At 41.9% G+C, this 14,644-nt stretch overlaps 1 protein-coding gene across 2 annotated transcripts in view; it reads left to right on the top strand.

Annotated features, from left to right (window-relative positions):
* Window positions 1-1,809: 1,809 nt before the first annotated feature.
* Window positions 1,810-14,644, top strand: part of LOC307207666 (putative G-protein coupled receptor 34) — a 245,213-nt gene continuing 232,378 nt past the window's right edge. For both annotated transcript variants that reach the window (XM_079961748.1, XM_079961747.1), the window contains exons 1-2: window positions 1,810-2,599; window positions 5,036-5,183. The gene's annotated coding sequence lies outside the window, so the exon portion shown is untranslated. The remainder of the gene's footprint in view (window positions 2,600-5,035; window positions 5,184-14,644) is intronic.

Raw genomic sequence — 14,644 nt, 5'->3', positions numbered from 1 at the left:
CTGCACTGCTTGCATGGGCAGGACAGGAGTGCTTCTCAATCCCAGCTGCTGCAAACCGCAGGAGGGGAGAGTTCCTCTGGTGCTCCTGTCCTGTTTGTGGCTTTCCCTTAAGGAGCATCTGGGTGGCCACTGTGAACAGGATGATGGAGTAGAGGGGCCAGTGGCCAGATCCAGTAGACTCTTCTCACTTTCTTCTGTAAATACTTTCTCACCTGCTCTGAATCTTCCTGCATTGGTTCCTGCATGAGTCCTGGTGTTATGAGAGAGGGAGAAAAACATTTTTCCTACCCACTTTCTGCAAGTCTTGCAGGATTTTAGAACTTCTGGTTCCATTGCCTCTAACTTGCTTTTTCTCTAAACTTGTTTCAAAGTTCTGAAAGCTGCATATGTTGTTCCATTGATACGGCTGATCTTACGAAAACGTCCTGCTTGCATTCCCTTATGTACCTGGTAGCAAAGCAAGCGTTTTGCTCTGTTGGGTTAAAGGTGCCATTTGAAAATAATTCCCCTCATTTCTCCTAGATTTTTCACACTCAATGTGCAAACTGCCATTTTTTCCACACACACCCTGTGTTGGACCTTTGCCAACATAGTGCCACCCCCCCGAGATGTTTTGGGCTATACCAGGTTGGTGAAGCCTTCTCTAGAACCTGGGTTTGGCTGAGTCTATCAGTGGTTAGTGGTTTGAATAGCCAAATAGAACTTCCTGTTGAAGGAGCAGTCTACCTCTGAATACCAACTGCTGGGGAGCCACTTAAGAACATCCAGGGGGATCAGGTTAGTCCTTGATGGAAGCAGGGTGCTGGACTAGATACTGCTTGGCTCTGACAGAGAAGGGATGCTCTTTTGAGCAGAGGCCTCACTGTGTAGCAACTTTCACCAAGTTTGTGTCCTCCAGATGTTTCAGATTGCAACTCCCACAAGGCCCATCATGCTGACTGGACCTGCTGGGAGTTGTTCAAACCATTCACCATGGTTCTCCTATAAGCCCTTTCTGTTATTCATTTTGTTAAGAATAGGACTGTTAAAAGCAGATTGTGTATACCAACAGACCCATCAGATGGCGATGGGGATTTCATAGAATTAGAAGAGACCTGAAGGGTCATCTAGTCCAACCCCCTGCAATGCAGGAATCCCAACTAAAGCAGCAATGACAGATGGCCACCCAACCTCTACTGACAAACCTCCAAGCAAGGAGAGCCCACATACCTCCCAAAGCAGGCTGTCCCACTGTCTAAAGACAGGCTAGACATACCCAGCTGCTTCAACCATTCCTCCTAAGACTTGGTTTCTAGACCCTTGATCATCTTGGTTGCCCTCCTTAGCACAGGTTCCAGCTTGTCAACATCCTTCCTAAATTGTGGTGGCCAGAATTGCACAGTATTCCAGGTGTGGTCTGACCAAGGCAGAATAGCAAGGAACTATTCCTTCCCTTGATCTGGACACTATACTTCTGTTGAGGCAGCTTAGAACAGCGTTAGCTTTTTGTTGTTGCTGCTGCATCACACTGTTGACTCGTGTTAAGCATGTGGTCCACCCTTGATTGGTGGAAAGAGAGGAAACATTGCCAAAAATACAGCCACAGACTAAAGACTCGGCTATACAGATGCATATACAATGTTTTAAGTGCACTATACAAATGTGACTCTAGATGGCGAGGGTGAGCTTATGGCAAATTCAATATATTTTTCAAAACACTTAAAAAAAGTATTTTCTTTTTTCACTTTTTATTTTCAATGTTTCAAAAACAAAACAAAACATTTTTTACACACACACACACGCCTACATTAAACCACAGTCCATATCAGTACCTTTATGGGGTTCCCTGAACCCCCAGACTTCCCTCCACCCCTCCCTTGGATTCCAAAATTTATCTTCCTTTTTAAACTGCATCTAATTGCATTTATCCAAATTATGGTACTTCATTTTTATCCTTTGTTATTTTAAATTACAAGTGCTATGTCAATCCTGTCAACATTTTAAAATGTTTACAGTGCTCTGTAATATATTCTTTAGAGGTATGTTATTCTTTAGTAAATTTCTTAAACTCTTAGTGCCTGATTTTCCCGGTCAGCCTTGCCATCTCCACATAGTCCATCATCTTCATTATCCATTCTCCTTTCAATGGGGCTCTTTCTTCTTTCCATCCCTGCGTAAGTAGTATTCTTGCCGTTGTCATCGCATACATAAACAGTACTTACTTATCCTTCGGTAATTCTTCTCCTACCAAACCTAATAAAAAGGCCTCTGGTATTTTTTAAATATGTCTTTTATTAGCGGGGTTTTTATGTGTATTTAGATTCTACCTTAGAGCTGTCCAATATCCCTCTTTTACTTTGCCAAAGCGCCCCAAGCCTCTGAGCAGCCTAGGTTCTGCCTCTCCCTTTAGAGGACAGGCTCTATGCTAGCAAAACATTTTCTGGTGTTCTTCTCACAGGACTGTATTTGCAGGGATGTATCCCAAGACGCCTGATGCAGTGCTTCTGGAAGATGGAGGGGAACTCCCAAGCCATGGCCTGTTCCATCATGAAGCTGCTCTTCCCATCGGCCAGTGTGGAGTTGACATTCCTCACCACCCCGAATGCAGTGGCCCTCCCAGGTAGGTGGCATTGTGGCATTGTGGGTCTTCTTCCAGGCAGGTGGAGCTTTTAGGCACATGAGGCTGGGTATCTTCAGACGGTCAGGAAGTACACACACGCCCATCCTTCTTCCTGAGTTTCTGAAATGTGGCGAAACTGTAAATATTTTTTAATGTCTTTTTTATTAACGATTTCTTGGTTTAAAAAAGTATGTGCAATGTTTCTTTTTTCAAGTTACATTTTCTACAGGTCAGTTTCATTTGTTTTTTTAAAATGTATTTTTAGTAGAGATTTTCTTGATTTACAAAGGTATGTGCAATGTCTCTGTCTTGTATTCCCCCCCCCCCACATAACACATTTTGCCCCCATTTGTTGAGACATTAGGAAGAATAGGGGGAAAGAGGTGGAGGAGGGGAAAGATGAGTGGGTGTGGGGTGGGGTTTTTTTACTTAATATATGTGGGGTTTTGTGTCAGTGTTGCTTGTGCAGGTTCTTTGCTGTTCGCTTGTCTTCCTTTGGTGGTGAGAGAGGTTGGGGTTGGCCTAGGGCAGGGGTCTGCAACCCGCGGCTCCGGAGCCGCATGTGGCTCTTTTACACCTTTGCCGCGGCTCCAGGGCGGATATTAGTGAGAGGAGGAGGCGCATTGTGCGCCCTGACACCTCCCACTGTGGCGGGCGCTGTACTGGCTGTGACGTCACATGGGGGCAGTGCGTGCGTTAGTCACGCACCGTCCCGACGTCACCTTCCCACCCGCTGTCAGATCGCGGCTCCGGAGATATATTTGTTTTAAATGTCGCAATGGTTTTGCGGCTCCCAGTTGTTTTTTTTCTTCAGAAACGGGTCCAAGTGGCTCTTTTTGTCTTAAAGGTTGCAGACCCCTGGCCTAGGGTGTGGCTGTTCATTTGTGGTTGGCTGTGGTGGTCTTTGTTTTCGTGAGGTGGGTGTTTTGGATCAGGTTAGCCATATTGATTTGTATTCTTTTGGTGGATTTTTGTCATTGTCTTGTTGGGCTATATATGTGATAAAGGGGAGCCATACCGGGGTGAAAGTGTCTTCTTCTATTTGTTCCCATGTCAGTTTCAGTTTATTGGTTCATTTTTCTAGTAGGGCTAGAAAAATATAGGACTATTTTCCCATAGTTTTTGGTACCATTGGTCCATGTTTACTCCTGACAGGTCTCTCAAGTGTCTGGTTATGACGTTTCTGGCTTCTGAGAGTAGTTGGGTTATGAGTTCTTTGTGGTGTAAGTGTTTATAGGGTCTAGTGCTGTTATCTGCAAAGAGTCCTAATTTGTAGGTTTTGATTTTTAATTCCACTCCCTTGATGTCTGTGGCTGCTCGGATTCAGATTGCTAAAGGTTCCAGAGCCAGGATGAATAAGAAGAGAGACAGTGGGAATCCTTGTTTTGTGCCTTTTTGGAATGCTATGGTATTAGAGTCCCTATTGTTAGTCCTCCATATTGATGAGGCTTGGAAGTATATTTGTTTGAGGATTTGCAGGAAATTGGGGCCAAATTTCATGTTAGTACTGCTAATAGGTATTTCCACTCTAAGCAGTCCAAAGCACTGAGGATGTTTATGGACATAATTGTCAGTGGGCATTTAGTTGCAATCATGCACTGTGTGCAGTCATGTTCAGTAGTTTCCTGATGGGGTCTGTTATATTGTGACCAGGGACAAATCCACTCTAGTCTGGGCCTATTAATTTGTGTAGGAAAATTTTTAGGCGGTTAGCCAAGTTTGGTGTGAATATCTTGAAGTCTTGGTTTATTAATGAGATTAGGCGGTCTGATTCTACTTTGAGGCTATCTTTCAGTGTTTTTCGGATGGACAATATTTTGGAGTAGGTCCAGGTTTTGGGAATGTGCTCCCCTTTTATAATATCATTGAATAGGCGGGTCATGTAGGGCATCAGGGGTTCTTTGAATTTCCTATAGAATTCTGCTGAAAAGCCATCTGGGGTTGAGGTTTTTGAGAACCATATCTATTTCCTCTTGGGTGATAGGACTGTCCATGAATTCCTGTTCCTCATCCGTTAAGGTAGGCATGGTCAGTCCTGGTGTTTATATATGAAGTGATGCATTTTCTTTTGATGGGCTTTCCCAATTTATGCCATACAGACATAATTACATGTAATTGCTTTTAAGCTAGCTATCTTGCTTATCTACAGTATAGAGTGATTCCCTGCCAACCCGTTTGGGTTGCCTTTGTCTCTCACCTTGTATTGTCTATCGAAACAATGGAATTGCGCTGAGCTAGAGTGTGGTGGGTGGGGGAGTACGGGGTTAGAATTAGATTTTTGTTAAAGAATGGGGGGGGGGTAGATTGCAGAAAATATCCTATATGTAGCCATATAGGTTTTTATTTGGGGTATCTTGGGCCATCTGGGGTTTAGCTGCTTGGTCCTAGGTCTCAGCTGGCATGGAGGGCCCTGTTTTCACAGGACTGTATTTGCAGGTATGTATCCCAAGACACCTGATGTGCTACTTCTGGAAGATGGAGGGGCAATACCCAGCCATGGCCTGGTCGATCATGGAGCTGCTCTTCCCATCGGCCAGTATGGAGTTGAAGTTCCTTGCCACCCAGAATGCAGTGGCCCTACAAGGTACGTGGCATTGTGGGTATTCTTGCAGGAGAGTGGAGCTTCTGCTGAGAAGTCCTAAGGCCTTCCAGATGGGGTTAGCCACAGGAGGCTGGGTATCTTCAGAGGGTCAGGAAGGACGCACACACCCATCCTTCTTCCTGAGTTTCTTAAATTTGGTGAAACTGTTAATATGAGAGCTTAGCAAAATGAGTAATTCCTTTTTAACTAGGCCTTCATCTTTTAACCAACTGTGGACTTCTAAGGTGGGCGGGATGTGGGATTCCTTTCAATTCTCCCCCAAACATTTAATATATACTGATTTGAAACAATAATACTCAATCTAGGTCAAAATCGATAGAATATCATAAAGGTAAAAGCAGTGGCCCAGGGGCCATTCTAGACAGTATTACCTGAAAGTCAACTTGATTTATTTATCTGGTTATCACAGCAAACACTGCTGTTTTAGTGGAGGAACTCACATTGTGTGCTCTCTGAATTAAGGGGGGGTTTCACCTGTTTCAGGTTCAATAGTGTGTGTCCATGTCTTACTAAACACATAACAATGTGGTGTACAAATTAATTGAAACAATGACTTTAGCACAGTAGTTTATTGTACAAAACTTACACAAACGTACATTGGTAATGGATATGACCTCCGCTATTTTTAAGCAGCATTTGAACACGGTTTGGCATGGAGTCTACTCATTTCGAACAGTTGATTTTTGGATCCCTGTACCACACAGGAATCAGTGCCTGAATGAGTTTCTCCATGGTGGTACAGTCTACAGCACAGAGGCGATTATTCCATATAGCACACAAATTCTCAATAGGATTTATGTCCGGGGAATTCCCTGCCCAATCAAGTACCTCTATTTGCTGCTCTGTCATGAATTTCTTCCCCACTTTCGATGTGTGACAGGGGGCTAGGTCCTGCTGCAGTATCCCAGTACCCTCAGGAGACTTCCTTTCCAGCTCTGGAGTAACTATCTTTCATAGTACCATTGGTGGGACATATTTTCAGGATAGAGCCCTATAATGACCAACATTTCAAAATTGGCTTGGCAACCTGTGATTATACTTCTATTTGGTATTTTGATGATGCTTATATTAGTGTGTATTTTATACTGTTATATTAAAGTTAAACATTTGTATGGAAAAACGGGGAAAAGAAATTTTACTCAGAGAGGGAAGGAGGAACAGATTAGCTATGCATGGAACAGGTAACAGTGTTAGACCAAGGGTGGAGTTTATGGGCAATCAATCCGGAAGACATTTGTATTCCAAAGAGTTAGTGGTCTGACATGGTTACCCTTCCTGCCTTCTCTTTCTTCTCCCTCTCTATATCCTGAGCCATGTATCAGGAGATTTTTAATACTTTATGTTATTAGATATGCTCTAAGACCCCCCAGAGTCCCTTGGGAAAGCCAGCCAAATGGGTGGGGTATAAAGATGATGATGATGATGATGATTTATACATATACCTGATGTGCATACAGAAACTGTGCAAAAACTTGCAATGTTTATAGGACTGTCCATGAATTCCTGTTCCTTATCCATTAAGGTAGGCATAGTCAGTTTTGGTGTTTATATTTGAAGTGATGCATTGTCTTCTGATGGGGTTTCCCAACCCCCTCACATTTAATGTAATTGCTTTTAAGCTAGCCATCTTGCTTATCTACAATATAGGGTGATTCCCTGCCAACCCATCCCGCTTGCCCTGTGTCTCTCACCTTGTATTGTCTATCAAACCAATGGAGTTGTGCTGTCCTAGAGTGTGGTGGGTGGGTAAAGATGGTGAACTCTTTGTTGCGATGAGAACTGGTCCGGTAGTCAAGGCATTCTTCAGCGCTTCAAATGACTTCTCCCACTCCACGCACTCTGGTTCTTTCTTACGAGTCAAAGTCGGTCAGTGTTGCAGCTAGTGGTGCTGCACAGGGACTCTCTGAGGGGGTTATGATCCCTGCCTTCAGCATCTCCTGCACCATGTTGCGGATTTTATCCATGTATGTCCCAGTTATCCTCTATGGGGTCACTGCAATGGGTTTAGCATCCCCAGTGTCTATGCAATGGACCGCTCCCTTTGCTATTCCTTGAACATTACTAAAGACAGCTTTGTATATTTGTAGGATACTTCCTACCTCCTCCCGCTGTGATTGGGTTAATGACGGGGCTAGATTCACTTCTTTCTGATTACAACGTTGCTCCCCTCTCCCTTCCCAGCACAGTATGTCGTCTGTTTCTTCTGAGTCCTCTCTTATAGCATATAGAGCCCAGCTTTCTGTTCTATGGTAGGGTTTTAGCGTGTTCACGTGACTCATTTTGGAACCAATCTTGTACGGTCCCTCCCAGGCTAACTGCAATTTATTTCCCTTTATTGGCCTTAGCAGCAACACTTCATCTTCTGGCCCAAAGGTTCTCTCTCTGGCCCTTTTATCATACCAGACTTTTTGCTTTGACTGGGCAGCTTTTGAATTTTCTTCTGCTATTTCTAAGCAACGGCGTAAAGTGTTCTGCAGTTTATACAGATATTCCATTACTGAATCTGGATCACTATCTGGGTGATCCTCCCAATTCATTCAGAGTAGATCTAAAGGTCCTTTGACCTTGTGCCCTAGTAAAAGTTCAAAGGGACTATACCCAGTACTCTCTTGTGGAATGGGCGGTTCCAAGATGGTGACGGCTTAGCAAGCAGGCTTCGGAGCTCCGCAGATAACAGGACTGTAATTAGCTTTGATTGCCACCCAGGGAAGTAATCCACATTGGACCAGTGCTTTGTGATGAACTTTCTGCTATGTAAATACATCCATAATTTGAAGCAAAAATTACCATATTTTTGCTCCATAGGGCGCACCGGACCATAGGGTGCACCTAGTTTTTAGGGGGGGAAATCAAGAAAAAAAATCTTATTTCCCCCCCAGCCCCAAAGAGCAGCGTGCAGGCTGCGCGCAACCTCTCCCTACCAGAGGGGTTGCACGTGACTATGGCACAAGCCAAGACAGCGCTGTCTTGGCTTCCTCTTTAGCTGCGCGCAACCTCTCCAGCCGGGAGAGGCTGCGCGGGGCTAAAGAAGCCATAGCCCCGAGCAGCCCCTCCCTGCCGGAGGGGTTGCGCGCGGCTATGGCACAAGCCAAGGCAGCCAGCAGGATGGATCCCGCTTGCTGTTTGGGGTTTCTCTTTAGCCCCGTGCAACCTCTCCCTGCTGGGAGAGGCTGCGTGGGGCTAAAGAAGCCATAGCCATGTACAGCCTCTCCCTGCCAGAGGGACTGTGCGCGGCTATCCCTGAAGCCTGGAGAGCGAGAGGGGTCGGTGCGCACCGACGCCTCTCGCTCTCCAGGCTTCAGCGAAAGCAACGCAAAGCCTTTGGAGCACGGAGGGAGCGCTCCCTCTGCGCTTCGGAGGCTTAGCATTGCTATCGCTGAAGCCAAGGAAGCATTCGCTCCATAGGACACACACGCATTTCCCCTCAATTTTTGGAGGGCAAAAAGTGTGTCCTATAGAGCGAAAAATACGATATATGTCGCTTTTACCGATCTACAGTCAGCTTTCGATACGGTCCCATTGCATTGTGGCAAAAATTGGAAAGGACAAATATAGACCTCCATCTATTATTTCTCATCAAAACATATACAGACACATCAATCTGGCTGGCCATGTCACCACTAGAATTAAGACCATTACTGGAGTCAAACAGGGATGCATTTTGGCACCTTTCCTGTTTAATTTTTATATTAATGACATGGTTAAAGAACTGGAGGGCCTACAGTTTGCCCCTGTCACAATTCTTGACCAAAAACTCTCAGTATTAATATATGCTGATGACCTAGTACTTGTATCTAGAACCCAGGTGGGCCTGAGACGGCTGCTGGCAAAATTAAGTTCATATTGCACGAGGAATGCTTTATCTATAAACTACGATAAGACGCAGGTCATTTTATTTGGGAAGCATTCTAAAAAGCATGTTTGGCACCTGGATTCACACATCATAAACCAAGTAAATACGTTTAAATATCTGGGATTGACTTATTCAGAAACGGCATCTTGGAATACACAGCTATTCAATATTAAATTGCAAGCCTTTAAATCAGCAAAAGCTATTCTGAAATTCGCTGCCTGTAAAGGTGGAAATCTGGTCAACCCAGCTCTATCTGTGTATAAAGCAAAAACAATGGCCCAGATTTTATATGGTGCAGAGGTTTGGGGTACCTCAAAGGTCTCTGGTTTGGAACCCCCACAGAATTATTTTTAAAGAGTTTACCCAAAGAGTTTTAAAGAGTTTTTAAAGAGTTTTTTAAGAGTTTACCCAAAGACGTGCAATCTGCCATGGTCAGGTTGGAAACTCGCATGTTGAGCATAGAGAGCCAAATAGATAAAAGAATTCTCTGTTACTGGTTTAGAGTTCAACAGATGGACAACACTAGGCTACCAAGAAAATGCCTGATTGAGGTCTCAAATGGATTACCCCTTAAAAACTGGGTACATCACGCTGCCCAAATGATGGGCAAATATGACCTCTCAGTGACTGAGATTAAAGAACTTCCCTTATATTCCCAGAAAAATACCTTTAAACGAACCATAAGGGCAGTGGCAACTAAAAACGATCTAAACTCTATGTACATAGAGTAAAAACTCTACATGCGCCCCATTGTATTTTAAACTCAGAGAGGCCAATGAACATACATCTTACTTTAATGAATTGACTTTTGTACAGCTTTGGAAAGCTTTTACAGAGTTACGATTAAATACAATAAACTCTGCTTATAGAGATGGGAGACACAGAGGCATACCAAAAAACGAACGTGTTTGCATTAGGGGATGTTCTGAAGTAGAGGACCTTATGATTTATACTTGCACTGTCACTTATATAATGATGCAAGAAAAAGATTTTTAGTACCTATAATGACAAGGTCCCCTGGCCAGAAGCCCTCTGACATGATTTTATATATCTCCTCGCAGACACAGATAAGTATGTGACCTGGCGTGTAGCACTTTTTGCAACCGCTGCTAGTAAAATTAGAACAAATTATATAGCCAAGGTAGCCATCAACTATAAAGGAGATGAATTTATTTGATCCTATCTATCTACCTCAGGCTATGCTCTATTTTTGTCACCAAACTCTGCGTATAAATTGCACACTGTATTAATTGACATTGTTTTTGACATTAGTGGCCATGTGATGATTTTAGCTTATGCATTTTATTGTTTAATGTCTTGATTTGTATATTGGGGTACTTTTATAGCTCTGTTTAGAGTACGTAATGTTTTGATAATATAAATGTTTTAAGTCTTTTGTATCTATTCAGTATATTTTCTTTTAATTTTCAAATGATTCTGTGTACATTGCGACAGCCTTTGGCTATGTGCAATAAAACTGACTGACTGACTGACTCTTGTGGAATGTCTCGGTATGTGTACAAGAGGGGTTGTAATTTGTAGCCCCAGTCATTAGGGTTTTCTGCTACGTAGGCTTTGATCATACGGATCAAAATTCCGTTAAACTTCTCAACCAATCCATTAGTCTCTGGATAGTACGGTGTGGAAGTTACCTTATATGTGTGATGACACACGCTTCCCACAATCTTTTCATGAGCCGGGATGTAAATGAGATGCCTAGGTACTTGACCAACTCACTTGCAAACCCCAGGCGACTCATGTAATTAATCAACGCATCTGCTACTGTCTCAGTTTCAATATTTCTTAATGGGATCGCTTCTGGATATCGGGTTGCAAAATCTATTATGGTCAGGATATATTTATTGCCCCGTTTCGTGGCTCTTGGCAATGGCCCTACTAGGTCAAGCCCCAACCTTTGAAATGGGGTAGAGATCACAGGTAAAGGATACAGTTTGGCTTTTGTCTTGTCCTGTCCTGTACCTCGTCTTTGGCAAATAGCACATGCCTGTCAATATAGCTTGATTTGTTTCCCCATGCCTGGCCAGTAGAAGTTCTGTGCGACCCTTCGTTTAGTGCGCGTTATTCCCATGTGTGCACCAAAAATGCTATTATGGGCTGGTTGCAAAATCTTTTCTCTATAGGTATGAGGGATTACCAGTTGTTCACGGATTCCTCCCCCCCATACAGTGTGGCAAGGAGTTCCCTATACAACAGCCCATTTTCTTCACAGAATTTCTCTGGGCGTTCAGGGGTTAAAGGAGTGGCAGACTTAGCCACCTCAAAACAACTGTTTAACCCAACATCCCCTTTTTGCTCCTGAGCGAAACTAGCTTTATGGGTTTCTGCTCCGCCCAAACCTTCCAGGAGCGGTTTCCTAGCCGTGCCTCCACTGGCAACTCTTTCAGTTTCCTCAGTTTGGGTGGATTCTTGGCCCCTCTTTGAGCGAGGACCTACAAATGCACTCTTAACATGCTCTAGGAGATCCCAGGCGATAAGAACTGCTGCTGGAACTTCCTCAGAAATGGTTCTTTGGCAATTCCTTTTAATTTTATTGTTTTCTCAGGTATTAATTTAGTGGTGGAAATTATGTCTGGATGGACGATTGTAATCTGTGAGTCAGTGTCTCTTAACCCAAGATACTTTTTATCATCAACCCAGATGTTTTCCCCAGCATTTCTCAAGAGGAAACTATCCTGTTTAATCAAGTAACATTGTACCACACAAGCCTCAAAATTTTCCTCAGGCTGAGGCCTAGGTAAAACCTCAATTTCCTTGGCAAACTGCCTAGCCTCTTCCTGCTGCACTGAGTGGATACAATAAGTCTGTTTTTGAGAACCAGAATTGACAGTTTTACCCTTTCCATCCCCACAGTCCAAACTCCAGTGGCCTAATTTACCACATGTCCAGCACTTTATTTCCCTGTACCCAGTATAATTAGTCTTATTTCCTTTTCCTTCAGTGGCACCAATGTTAGTCAGGGCCTTGTCAGTTGGACTTTTAGTTTGTGGCATATTTCCCTTATTTGTCACTGAGGTAGGGCTTTCCTTGGCATATTGAAATTTGTTTTTGGGGTACTCCCACACTTTTCCACCAAAGTTCGGACCATCAGATCCATGGTCTCTAATTTAATTAATTTGGTCAGCTATTGTGGCTGTCTCCTGTATAGTTTTGGGATGTTGTTCTTTTACCAGATATTTCAATTTCTCATTGATGATTGTATAAAATTGTTTGAGCACTATAATTTCCCTGATCTTCTGCACCCTCCTGCTGTAGCCACTTTGTGAGGTAATTTGAAATTTTAGCACCAAGTTGAGCAAACGTTTCTTCCCTCACTTTTGTCACACTCCTGAACAAAGTTCTTTCTTAACTGTTCTGAGGTGATTCCAAATCGGGTGTAAATTGTTTACACATGTCAAAATTTCTAGACTGGTCTTTTGACATTTGTGGATATATTTTGGCGAAGGTTCCACTAATTCTAGCCCTTAATATTATCTTTTTTTTTTAAAAAAATAATATTTATTCCAGTTTTAAAGGTTACAAAAAGAAAACACTAAATTAAACAAAAAAAAAATACATCACAATAGATACATACAGACAAAAAAAGAAAAAAAACACAACACAGAAAAATGCCAACAATTAAGAAAAAGAAAAAAAAACAAGTCGAACCTTCCCATAACTTATTTTTCATCTGCTTGTTTCCTTGACCTCCTCACACCTCCCTTTTTTGTATTCTGGTTCAATTAGATATTTCAGCAAATCCTTTCCATCTTTGTTTTTATCCTAATAATTTATCTTAACATACTGTAATTTTACATTCTCTTCTTTCACCAATTAACAATCCATTTTTACTTAATATCATTTCTGCTAAAACTACATAACTTCATTCCAACATCCTTCTAACATTCCTTAATTTTACAATGTTTCTGTAAATAAACTTTAAATTTCTTCCCATCTTCTTCCACCAACTCTTCTCCTTGGTCTCGGATTCTGCCAGTCATTTCCGCCAGTTCCATATAGTCCATCACCTTCATCTGCCATTCTTCCCGGGTGGGTAAATCTTGTGTCTTCCAATACTTTGCAATAAGTATTCTTGCTGCTGTTGTAGCATACATAAAGAAATTTCTGTCCTTCTTTGACACCAATTGGCCGACCATGCCCAGGAGAAAGGCCTCTGGTTTCTTCTGAAAGGTATATTTAAATACCTTTTTCATTTCGTTATAAATCATCTCCCAGAAAGTCTTAATCCTTGGGCATGTCCACCAAAGGTGAAAGAATGTACCTTTGGTCTCTTTACATTTCCAACATTTATTATCGGGCAAATAATAGATTTTTGCAAGCTTGACTGGTGTCATGTACCACCTGTATATTATTTTCATTATATTCTCTCTTAAGGCATTACATGCCGTAAACTTCATACCTGTGGTCCATAACTGTTCCCAGTCAGCCATCATAATATTATGTCCAACATCTTGTGCCCATTTAATCATAGCAGATTTAACCGTTTCATCCTGAGTATTCCATTTCAACAGCAAGTTATACATTCTTGACAAATTCTTAGTTTTAGGTTCTAACAGTTCTATTTCCAGTTTTGATTTTTCCACCTGAAAACCAATTTTCTTATCCAAATTGTAAGCCTCCATTATTTGATAATAATGAAGCCAATCTCACACTCTGTTTTTTAGTTTTTCAAAACTCTGCAGTTTTAATCTGTCTCCTTCTTGTTCCAAAATTTCCCAATATTTCGCCCCTAGCCCTTAATATTATCATTCTTTCCTCATCTTTTATTTGGAAATCTTTGCATGCTCTTTCAAATGAGACGATAAAAGCCTCCGGATTATCCTTCTCTTTGAACTCAGGAAAACGCTTGAGGTCTATCTTAACCTGACTTTGACCATTTGTGCTATTATTATTATTTTGGTTTTCCACAGATGCCAATTCCATTTCCCGCATTTCTAACTGAAATTGCATCTCTTTTTCCCTCAGACGGTACTGCTCCCTTTCTCTTTCTTGTTCAGTCTTAATTTTTTCTCTCTCTAATTTAAATTTGTATTCCTGTTCCAACTTCCATTTTTCAAATTCTAAAGACAGTCTAGGCTCTACTGCCTCAGGGAATTTCTGATATCTCCTCTAAACTCTTCCCTTCTCCCTGAGGATTCCCATTTTCCTCTCCCTTGGTGCTTTCATAGGTTGGTTCCATCACAGGGTTTCTTGACTTTTTGGGTGGCATATATATTTTTTTAAATAAATTTTTATTGAAGTTTTAAAGCTTACATGAATAATAAAAAAGAAAAATAACAGCAGAAAAAACACCCAATTAGACCAAAAAAAGAAAGCATAACAATACATAAAAACAAGTCCCCTCAAAGAGAAAAAAAATAAAAAGAGAGAACAGACAAAAAAGAAAAAAAATGCATACAATAAAAAGGAACAAATCAAACCTTTACATAACTTTCTTTCTTTAGCTTATTTCCTTGACCTCCTCACACCTCCCCTCTTTGTATTCTAGTTCAGTTAGATATTTCAGCAAATCCTTCACCTTTGTTTTTATCCTAATAATTTATCTTAATATACTATAATTTAACATTCTCTT

This window comes from Podarcis cretensis (genome assembly GCF_951804945.1).
Source record: "Podarcis cretensis genome assembly, chromosome: Z".
Lineage (NCBI taxonomy): Eukaryota > Metazoa > Chordata > Lepidosauria > Squamata > Lacertidae > Podarcis > Podarcis cretensis.
Note: the sequence above shows the minus strand (reverse complement) of the source record. Positions and strands in the feature narration are given on the sequence as shown.